The following is an 11,755-nucleotide window of genomic DNA, read 5'->3' as shown; positions in this document are numbered from 1 at the left end:
CCAGACACGCAAGGCCCGTCCACCTTACTGGCAACGACTGTGCCTTCAAGTTTCTAATCTTCACGCGTCACACAGTGACGTAACAGTTGAACAATTATACGTTGAATGGCCTGTTGATAACGCACCTTTGCGGGTTGCTGGTTTCCCCCCTCCCTCACCGCGCAGATTCTGATTTTAAGTATTTTATTTTACTGGTCTAGGTTTCACTGGATCTAGGTCTGGTGACTAGTGCACTATTCCAAAAATCACAGGGTCCTGGAGGTTGATAACTATACTGTTGAGACCCAGCAGACTTAAGTCTCTTTGTGGCTGAACAGTTTAACTTTCTTTGCGGCTGAACAAGTTAACTTTCACCACTTTCCTAAAAACAAATTTCCATTCCTTTGCGTGACAAAACGTTAAACGTTTGGTAGGTTTCCTACTAGTAGTGTTAAAAAAAAAATATTTGCCACACAAAACACTTTTCTGGATTTTCTGTTTCAAAATGAAAATATTCAAGATTGTTGAAATAATTTGCTTTATTGCTTTGTCAATTTGTAGGTATAAGATAAATCAGCCTTCCTTATAGCCAGTATTTTGTGACAGTGTTGCAAGAAGGGGGATCCCTTCCAGGATTCAAGACTGGGCTCTTGTGTAACACTCCATTATGAGTTGTTTGAGGAGACACAGGTGCTGACAAGGCTAGAGGCTTTAGTGGTAAGAGGCACCCCAGTGATGAATAGCAAAGTAAGGGAATCCAGGACAACTGCTCTAATGAGTGGCATACAATCTTGGGTTTTATGGGGGTGGATTAGTTTCTGGGTTGTCTCTGACCAATCATTGAGATTCTGGGTCCTTCCTAGAGGCATGTGCATCACCCATCAAAATGGGAGTCTAGTGAGAAGGACTCTCGGAGGTGGCAGGGCACACAGCATCTCCTGATCTTTCCTGAATTCTTCCATTTGGTGGTTGCTTATTAGTTCTATGGTCCTTACAAGGACCTCCTGTTTTAAAATAACTCATATAAATGGATACAATGGTGCCAGGCCAGGGTGGGCAGTTTCAGTGTGTATCGACTGACAGCTAAACCCTGAGGGACTCAAGACACTTCTTGGGAACTGGGACAGAGGACTCGTCCTGTTGGGTATAGGCATCAGTTCAGTTCAGTCACTCAGTCATGTCTGACACTTTATAACTCCATGAATTGCAGCATGCCAGGCTTCGCTGTCCATCACCAACTCCTGGAGTTTACTCAAACTCAGTCCTGGCTAACTGAACAGAAATCTCCTTCTACCTGACATCAGTCAAGTTATTCTGTGCCTGAAATCAGCAAATCTGAAACCTGAAACCTATAACAAGCAATTTGGCCTAAAACTGTTGGACCCTGTCACAAACAATATGGACAGGGACCAAACAGGAAGCCAAGCAAGATGGTGTTCACCAGATCCAGGAAAGGAAAGCAAAATTGTGATGAGGTAGGTAGGACGTATGGCTTTCTTGATTTTGGGTGGTGGTGAGGTTGAGGTGACAGAGTGGTGCTCCAAGAAACTGCTCAGCCTGAAGTTATCATCCTTCACCTGGATGAGAACCCCAATTTTTCAGAACATAAAGATATTGATATACATATTCTTAGAGTAGGAATCTGGCTTGGAGAATTTTAAGCATAACTTCATTAGCATGTGAGATGAGTGCAATTGTGCTGTAGTTTGAGCATTGTTTGCATTGCTTTTCTTTGCAATGGGAATGAAAACTGACATTTTCCAGTCCTGTGGCCACTGCTGAGTTTTCCAAATTTGTTGGCATATTGAGTATAGCACTTTCACAGCATCATCTTTCAGGATTTGAAATAGCTCAACTGGAACTCCATTACCTCCATGAGTTATGTTTGTAGTGATGCTTCCTTAAGGCCCACTTGACTTTCCATTCCAGGATGTCTTCCAGGAGTCAGCTCTTCGCATCAGGTGTCCAAAATACTGGAGCTTCACCTTTAACATAAGTCCTTGCAATGAACATTCAGGGCCAATTTCCCTTAGGATGGACTGGTTGGATCTCCTTGCTGTCCAAGGGACTGTCAAGAATCTTCTACAACACCACAGTTCAAAAGCATCAATTCTTTTGCGCTCAGCCCTCTTTATAATGTAACTCTCACATCCATACATGACCACTGGAAAAGCCATAGCCTTGACTAGATGGACCTTTGTTGGCAAAGTAATGTCTCTGCTTTTTAATATGCTGTCTAGGTTGGTCATAACTTTCCTTCCAAGGAGTAAGCATCTTTTAATTTCATGGCTGCAATCACCATCTTCAGTGATTTTGGAGCCCCCCAAAATAAAGTCAGCCACTGTTGGCCCCATGTATTTGCCATGAAGTGATGGGGCCAGATGCTGTGTCACATTCCCACTCTTTTTTTGCAACCCTCCAGGCTCCTTTGTCCATGGGATTTCCCAGGCAAGAATACTGGACTGGATCCCATTCCAGGGATCTTCCTGATCCAGTGTTCAAACCTGAATCTCCTACATTGCAGGCATTTTTTTTTTTAAACACTGCGTCAACAAGAAAATCCCGTTTGCTGTTTAGGAAAATATTTTCATAAAATGAATTTTATTGATAAAGTGAAGAATGAAATAGAAATAGCATGTTATGACTGTCTTGAATGGTTTTATTTTAATCATAAAAAATCAATAAATGTATGTAAAAAATGTGGGTCTCGGCTCCAGTGTCAAGGACTGCACAATTTCATCATAATAAAAAGAATAATGGATGTGTTAACTACAAATTAGTGCTCCTAGAGACTGAATTACAGCTTTTTGCCATAATGCAAGGATTGGGATGATGAAATTAATTCCTGAAAATATCCTACAATCTAAAGACATGTTCCACTGCTTCCTTGGAGCACAGTGTGCCTAACTCTACTGTGAACTCCCTCAGATGTGCCAAAGGTCAACAGCTGTAGCAGCACAGGTTTCAATCTCCATAGAGACAGATGGCAAATGCCCTGGTTCTCTCTTTTATACTTTAGTAAAACTTTATTATACAAAAGTTCTGAGTGATCAAGCCTTGTCACTGGCCCTGGATTGAATTCTTCTCCTCCAGAGGCCAAGAATCCCAGCATCTTTCATGGTTCAGCAACAACCTTTCATCTTGGGCGCATGTCCAGGATTCTTCAGAACAAGGTAAGGACACTTGGGAGCTCTAGTTCTCTGTTCTTGTAGAAAACATGTTTTCCGCTGTACTCTATGGTGTGCTTGGGTGAATGAATAACACACTCTGCATGAAGGAAGGAGCCCTGCTCTGCTGTTTTGAGGTGCCTCATAATGACTGAAGGCAGCCCCTCAAAGGGGAGCCTTGTGAGGGGTTTATACCAATCTGCCAATGCCAAGAGAGACCCAACTCCCTGTGAGGGTAGCGGCCAGAAATTGGCAAAACGTGTGGACTGAACTCTTTTTCGGTCAAACTTTCCAGTCTCTGACCATTTCGCAACTGCTTGGGAATTTCAACTACTAACCTAATCTGTTGGATCATAGACTTTCAAGGGACTTGTGATCTATGCTGTTACTGTGTACTGTTACTTAGGTCCCAAACTTGGATTGGTAGTCAGGAAGTGCCTAGCCTCGCTAGGAGTCAAAAGTTTGGAAGCTAGATGGAGCTCTAGAGCCAAGAGCATCGCTCAGGTGAAAGGTTACTCAGGAAGCACAGCAGACTTCTTCCTTTGGTAATGCTAGCTTTTAGAGGAGCAGAGGAGTCTCTCCACTGGTTTTTGTCCTAACTCTTTAGATACTCTTTCTGTGGAATCTGTGGGAATGAACTGGAAGGACTGGCCCTAATAACTTGAGGACAAAATCACTTTTTCCTCACTGGCCAGCCCTTCACCATCTCTTTTGCTATCGCTTATACTGGTGTGGTGATGCTTGGAAGGAAAATCTTAGTTTTATGTTCGTACCAGTCTTCTTGTGGTCAGGAATATACTCTCAGGGTCGTGCACAGGCAGTCAGGTGATGAATGTTTCCCCCAGCAGTCTTAGCTTGGGAGGCATCCCAGAAGGTTAAACTGATTGCATCCCGGGTGGCATTAGGCAAGCAAGGTTGTAATGGTGAAGATCTGGACATCAGTCTGGGATGCCATCAGATCTACCCCTGTTGCATTTCCACCCCACCTCCGTGGCAGAACTGGGAGGGAGAGTAGGGTGACTGCATCGGTAAGGGACAGACTGAGTCTGACCAGGGAAGGAAAGCTTCGCTGTAAAGTCTGTCTACACCCCCATCTAGGGCATGGAGGGATGCCTCCAGTAGAAAGATGGCATTGGTTGCTTATTTTCTGTCTTACAGATAGCAGCTAACAACCCCAGCCTCACTTCTTTGAACTGTATCCTGAAAAACTAGAATAGATTTGGTACCCAGAGCTTAAAGAAGACACGCCTGATCTTCCTATATGATACTGCATGGCCACGGTATCCACTGGAGAATGGTGAACTGTGGCCGGTTGGAAGGTCTCTTAATTTTAATACTGTTTTCACTTAGACTGGTTCTGTAGAAAACAAGGGAAATGGGTAGAAGTAGAATATGTGTTGCCCTTTTTCTCTCTGCAAGATATGCCAGACTTATGTCCTAAGCATATAGATTTGGGTGTGAAACCTTCAGCTCCCTCCTGTCCTCCTACTTTGCCCCATACCCAGGGCTCCAAACTGAGCAAACTGAAAGTCAGGAACAACCCCATGGCCCCCTACCCCATCCCATCCCATCCACCAGAAGGGTTGCCTTGTTTTCAGTAAAAACCCAAACTGAGATTCAAATTGCCCAAGCAGAGGTCCAAAGAACCCCTGTCTCAGTATGACCTCAGACTACTCTGGTTTCAACAGAAGCTGACACAATTGAAGTAATAGAAGCTCAGATAGCAAAAAGTAAGGGTGAAAGACAGGATGAGATGGAGGACAGGAGACAGAGATAAAGAAAAGCTGGTTTCTCCAATCTATCCCTGGGATTGTATGCGCAGCCAGAGAGGTTGAGAAACAGCCACACCAAGCTTTTGCCTCTCCATGAAGCGCCCACTGGGAGAAATAATCATTCTATAAGAGTTAATAAGCCCTTTTCTTATCAAGAAATACAAAGAATCAAGAAGGATCTGGGAGAATATTTAAAGTACCCAGAAAAATATATTAAAGGTATTACTCTGTTTTATGACCTTACTTGGAAGGATGTGATGTATATCTTGGGACAAACGCTGACTCCTGACTCAAAAACTCGAGTTTTGGGGAAAGCAGTTGCTTATGGAGATGAATGGCTTGGTAATGAATCAGTAGGGAAGAGGGAGGATGAGATAGCCACCCTCCCCACTGGGAATCAGTGGTCCCAATTACAGAACCAGACTGGGACTATAACACAGTTAAAGGAAGATGGGATCGGAGTCATTTTGTCAGATGTATTCTTGAAGGACTCAGAGAAGCGCGTTCTAAGCCTTTAAACTATGACAAATTGGCAAACATAGAACAGGAGGAGGAGGAAGCTCTTGGTAAATTCCTAGATAGACTGAGAGAAGCCCTTGCAGATTCACTGAGATTGATCCCAAACGTGAAGAGGGAAGAATGATCTTAAAAGACAGATTTCTCACTCGGTTGGTTCCAGATATTCATCATTAGCTATTAAAACGTGCAAGGGCCAAATTAGTCTTTAGATAATCTGTTTCAGCTGGCTCAGACAATCTATTATGGCAGGGAATATGAAGAAAAGAAAGGCAGAGAAAGACAAAAGAGCAGGCGAAAGCCCTCATAATGGCCCTAAGAACCATTCTTAAATGGCCTGAGAAAAATGCCCAGAGGGACCACACTGGAGGTGAGAATGCCCCTAGAGGCATAGGTTTCAGGGGTTGGACTCTCAAGACAATCAGGACTAAAGGTGCCCAGGGGTCCCCACACGAGCTTCCATCCTAATTACACCTGAGGAACCCGGGTATTAATAACTGCGGGGGGGACAACCTGCCAATTTCCTTTTAGATATTGGGGCAACTTACTCCGTGCTTACTGAAGCCCCTGGCCCAGTTTCTCCCTGATCTGCTTCTGTAGTGGGACTGTCTGGTGAGCCAAATGATATTATTTCAGTCATCCTCTGACCTGCAACTGGGACTCTGCTATTTTCACAGAGTTTCTGATTGTCCCAGAATCTCCCTCACCCCTTTTGTAAAGGTGTATCCTGAGGAGAAGGAACTGGCAACCCACTCCAGAATTCTTTTTTTTTTTAAATTTTTATTAGTTGGAGGCTAATTACTTTACCAGAATTCTTGCCTGGAAAATCCCATGGATAGAGGAGCCTATTAGGCTACAGTCCATGGGGTTGCAGAGTTGGACACAACTGAGTGACTTCATTTTCACTTTCATACTGAGCAAGGTTTATACCTCTGTTTTCATGAATATGGAGGCCTCCCTTTCTCTCCCTTTAATCAAGCAAAATGTATATCCTAGAGTGTGGGTTGATTGAAAATCTGTGGGTCGAGCAAAAATGCTATTCCTGTAGTTGTTAAGCTCAAAGACCTGCATTTATTTCCACATAAAAAGCAGTACCCACTGAAACCTGAAGTTAAGGACGGATTAAAACTCATCATTGAGAATTTAAAGAAGCAGAGTCTACTAATTCCCTGTAACAGTTCATGCAACACTCCTATTTTGGATATAAAGAAATCAAATGATAAATGGAGTGTAGATTTATCAATAATAAATGAGGCTGTGGTTCCTAATTACACCCTGTGGTGCCTAATCTTTATACTCTATTGTCTGCAATTCCTGAACAAGCCAAACATTTCTCAGTAATTGATTTAAAAGATGCCTTCTATTCTTTGACACAGGCAAGTCAATTTCTATTTGCCTTTGAAGACCTTACTCAAGACAGCCTTGGGCAAAACTGTCCAGGTTAACTGAGCAGCTGTCTGAGTAGAGTGAGGTTTGTCAGAAAAATAACCCAAGACTGAAAAGCTAGCAAAATCTGGGTTACAACAAAGTGGAAAATATCCTGGAGAGGACTGGGAAATTGATTTTACTCATATGCCAAAAGCAAATGGATATTCTTGCTTACAAGTTTGGGTGGATACTTTTACTGGATGGATTGAGGCTTTTCCCTGTCATAGTGAATAGTCTAAGGAGATTATAAGAATTTTGATACATGAAATCATCCCCAGGTTTGGGCTGACACAGAGTCTTCAGAATGAAAATGGCTCCATCTTTAAAGGTGCTGTAACTCAGGGGGTATCTAAAGCTCTAGAAATAGACTACTGCATACACTGCTCCTGGAGACCCCAATCCTCAGGAAAGGTTGGAAAAGCTAATGACATTATTAAGAGACATCTGCAAAAATTAACTCGAGACACAGGGTAATCGGCTTAAAGTTCTACCTGTAACTTTAACAGAGGCCCAAACTGCCTCCCCAAAGGAGGAACTGTCGCCCCTCAGGCTGTATTTATGAAAGACCCTTATGCACATTGTTATAGACCCCAAAGCCTTGGAGTTAACTAATTATGTAGCTCAGCTCTCAGCTTTTCATCAGGCACTAACAGAACTCCTGGAGGTGACTCCTGACCTAGCCTCTGAGTCAAGCAAGCCTCTATTTGAGCCAGGAACTGAGGTCCTGATAAAAACATTGGGATCTGGGGGCCCATCCCTCGAGCCCCTCTGGGAAGGCCCTTACTAGGTTATTCTTTCTTCTCCCACAGCTGTCAAAGTGCCAGAACTAATTTGTGGGTGCATCACACTTGAGTTAAGAGATGGCACCCTGACCAGAACTAAGTGATATCTTTATATGTCTTTACTTTCTATGCTCTGACTTTCTACATTTCAGATGGGCCTGATAATCTATGTGAGCCTGATTCTGCTGACTCCAAAGATCCTGAGTCTGCCGTTTGATCCTCAAGACAATGTCTTCGTGTCCTGGACTCATTTCTACGCTGCATTCCACAATCAGTCTAACTGCTGGGTCTGTGGAGCACTCACTTCTTCATTGGTGGTAGTCTTCCCATGGACATCTCCACTTCAGGGAAAGGGCTTTTTCCATGTCTGCAAATATTTTCGACAAGCACAATCACATGTGATGCCTCTTCTTAATCTGATGACACTTAACAATCCTAAAATGGATTGGTGGAACAGTTTGTACTTTAACTATAGCCATAATGTGACTTTTGATTTTGATTATACATTCTCTTGGTTTAATGACTATTTTGCTACACATAAGAAGGTAAATGGGTCTAGATCTGGTGGCTTTTTACCTGACATTTATCAAATATGGGATGAGGTTATATGGCTAACTCCTGAAAAGGGACGCCTAATAATCTATCACCCCCATAACCTCGGAACAAATAGAAGTTAGTCAACAGTTTAATTATAATGATCAGGAAAAACTGGAATTTTTACCTCAGGAAATATGCAATGTAATCATTCCTGTTTTCTCCAATTCCAGTTCCGGTCCTCCCTTTGCCTTGCCAGGCTCTGATTGGGACTGGGTATCTTAGTCATGGTGGCTTGCTCCAAATGGGACCTATTGGATATATGGCTCTTACCTATGGGCATGGCTTTCCCCTGGCTGGACAGGGAGATGCACCCCAGGTCTAGCTTTTAACTGATGGGTTCACATTTTCACAGCTTCCAGAAAAGCCTGCTAACTTACCCCACCTTAAAACTTGGTGGGCAAGGTCTGTGTTTCACTGGTATGATTATCTGGCAGCAGTGTTTGTTCCCTCTTTGGGAACTAAAGATGTTATGGTACAAGTGGTGCTTTGACTAATTTTACTCAACAGACATTACAAGAATCTCAAAAAGCTATTTCAGCTCTTAATGCTGAACAAATACAAATTAGAAAGGTGATTTTATAAAACAGATTGGCCTTAGATATTGATAGCTACACAAGGAGAAACTTGTGCCATTTTTCATACCCAGTGCTGTACAGATATACCTGATGACAGCACTAATGTTACTCGTTTTACTAAACACATGAACAAGATGATTCAGGCTATGGATACTCCTGAAGCCTCAGTTGCTTCACTTTGGGAGATGTTAACTAGTTCCCCATGGTGGAAAACTATCTTAATTAAAATAAATCTGATTGTTGTGTTTTTGCTGTTTGCTCCCTGCATGTGTAACTGTGTAGCTGGATATGTTTCTAGTCACATGAAGGCTTTTAAGTTACAAATGGTTGCTCAAACTCCTGCCACTGCAGCAGCTTCCTCCAACTACTACTTGGGGCCCTGGATCAGAGACCCTCAATATGAGGGTTAGGAGAATATGTTGCCTCACCAATTTAGGTAATTGCTTGGAAGCAGTTACAGAATGGGAACAATGGCCCTTTTCCTAGGCAGCATAATTCTACTAAAAGAAAATGGGGGAACAACAGGGTAACAGGTAGGAAGGTGAGAGGAAATAGAATGCAAGTGTCAGGCATTTTTATCTCTCTTCTAAGTGGCAGGAGGAAACAAACAAGTGTTAGATTTTTTCCCCTTCTCTATACAAATTTAAAAAGAGGTTTCTTTTAAAATTCTGTGTTGCCATGACGACACCTACTTCCACCTGAAGTTAACTCTTCTCAAACCCTGACCTAACCAATGAGTTTTCCTTATGGAAATATTTATCTTAAGCTCTGTTAATGAACCCTAGACTCTGTCTTCAAGGTGGTTCTGCCTAAGACTCAGAAGTGACTTGACAAACCAGTGTTTTACTCATGTAAATGACCTCTTAAGCTATGTTAGTGAGACTACATTTGCTTAGAAACCTGCCTTCAATATTCATATCAAATCATTTTATAGCCCGGGATGAGTCACTTTGTGCCAATGTGATCTCAATGCATGTTGTGAGTGACGGGCCTGTTGCCAGTCTCTGAGTTTTGAGACATTTCCTTTCTCCAATTAGCAGACTGCTAGTAGCTATATAACATAAAGTTAAAGACATGCAGGGGGATACTCTTTCTGCCCCTTTCTGATGCCTATATCAGAAGCTTTCCCTATCTCTTTTATACTTTAATAAAATTTTACTACACAAAAGCTTTGAGTAATCAAGCCTTGTCAATGGCCCTGAATTGAATCCATCTCCTTTGGAGGCCAAGAATCTCAAGAGTCTTTCTTGGCTCAGCAACAGCCGTTAAATAGTACAGCCAAAGTCTTTGACTGTGTGGTTCACAACAAACTGGGATATTCTTAAAGAGATGGAAATATCAGAGTACCTTACCTGCTTCCTGAGGAATCTGTAAGCAGGTCAGGAACCAAATGTGGAAAAACAGACTGGTTCCAAATTCAGAAAGGAGTACATCAAGGCTCTATATTGTCACCCAGCTTATTTATTATTTGCAGAGTACATCATGCAAAGAGCCAAGCTGGATGAAGCACAAGCTGGAATAAAGATTGACGGAAGAAATATCAATAACCTCAGATATGCAGATCACACCACCATTATGGCAGAAAGTGAAGAACTAAAGAGCCTCTTGAAGAATTGAGAGATGAGAGTGAAAAGGCTGGCTTAAAACTCAACATTCAAAAAACAAAGATTATGGCATCTGGTCCCATCACTTCATGGCAAATAGATGGGGGAACAATGGAAACAGTGACAGATTATTTTCTTGGGCTTCAAAATCACTGCAGATGGTGACTGCAGCCATGAAATTTAAAGATGCTTGCTCTTTGAAAGAAAAGCTATGATCAAGATAGATAGCATACTAAAAAGCAGAGACATTACTTTGCTGACAAAGGTCCATCTAGTCAAAGCAATGTTTTTTTTCCAGTAGTTGTGTATGAATGTTGGATCATAAAGAAAGCTGAGTGCCAAAGAACTGAACCTTTTGAACTGTGGTGTTGGAGAAGACTCTTTGAGAGTGTCTTTTGGACCGCAAGGATATTAAACCAGTCAGTCCTAAAGGAATCAGTCCTGAATATTAATTAGAAGGACTGATGCTAAAGCTAAAGATCCAATAATCCGGCTACCTAATGCAAAGAGCTGACTCATTAGAAAAGACTTTTGAGGCTGGGAAAGATTGAAGGCAGGAGAAGGGGACAGGGGACAAAATGGTTGGATGGCATCACTGAGTCAATGGGCATGAGTTTGAGGAAGCTCTGGGAGATGGTGAAGAGAGGGAAACCTTGTGTGCTGCAGTCCATGGGGTTGCAAAGAGTTGGACACAACCTAGCAACTGAACAACAAAAAATTCAACAAATTTAAAATTTTCCTTAAAGGGCCAATGGGGTAGGTTGGTAGGAGAGGTGATTTAGTTTCAGACTTCTGTCACTGGGAGAACTTTGTATAGAAAAAACAAATATGAAGAATTTATTTTGAGGCATTTAATTATTCATTGATAACAAGGAATAACTGTTAATATTCTTTAAGTAAGGGAATCATTTTGTTAGGATGAAGGGACAAAAATATTAAAAAGGGGGAAAGAAAGGCTACATAAACCTTATACAGAACATATTCACTAATTCTGGTGTCCAGTAATACAGTGGAATGAATTCCTCATTTTTTCATTGTTGCTTAGTTGTTTCCAACTGCAACACCATGGACCTCAGCATGCCAGGCTTCCCTGTCCTTTACCATCTCTATTTCTCCATATAATGGAAATTTTTACATGACATAAGTATAATACCATAACATAGAAAATAAATCAGTTTTTAGCAATAGTTGAGGAGGGAAATGTAAGAATCTCAGAAACTGTTATTTCTATACACTATAGGTTTATATACTGTGATTAGGCAATAATTAAAATAAAACTGGCAGGTTGGAAAGATTTTTTGTGAAATTCCTTAACTGAATCAAATCAGACACAGA

This window comes from Odocoileus virginianus, unplaced genomic scaffold, assembly GCF_023699985.2.
Source record: "Odocoileus virginianus isolate 20LAN1187 ecotype Illinois unplaced genomic scaffold, Ovbor_1.2 Unplaced_Contig_32, whole genome shotgun sequence".
Classification (NCBI taxonomy): domain Eukaryota; kingdom Metazoa; phylum Chordata; class Mammalia; order Artiodactyla; family Cervidae; genus Odocoileus; species Odocoileus virginianus.
The sequence above is the reverse complement of the archived record's forward strand: the minus strand, read 5'-3'. Positions refer to the sequence as shown.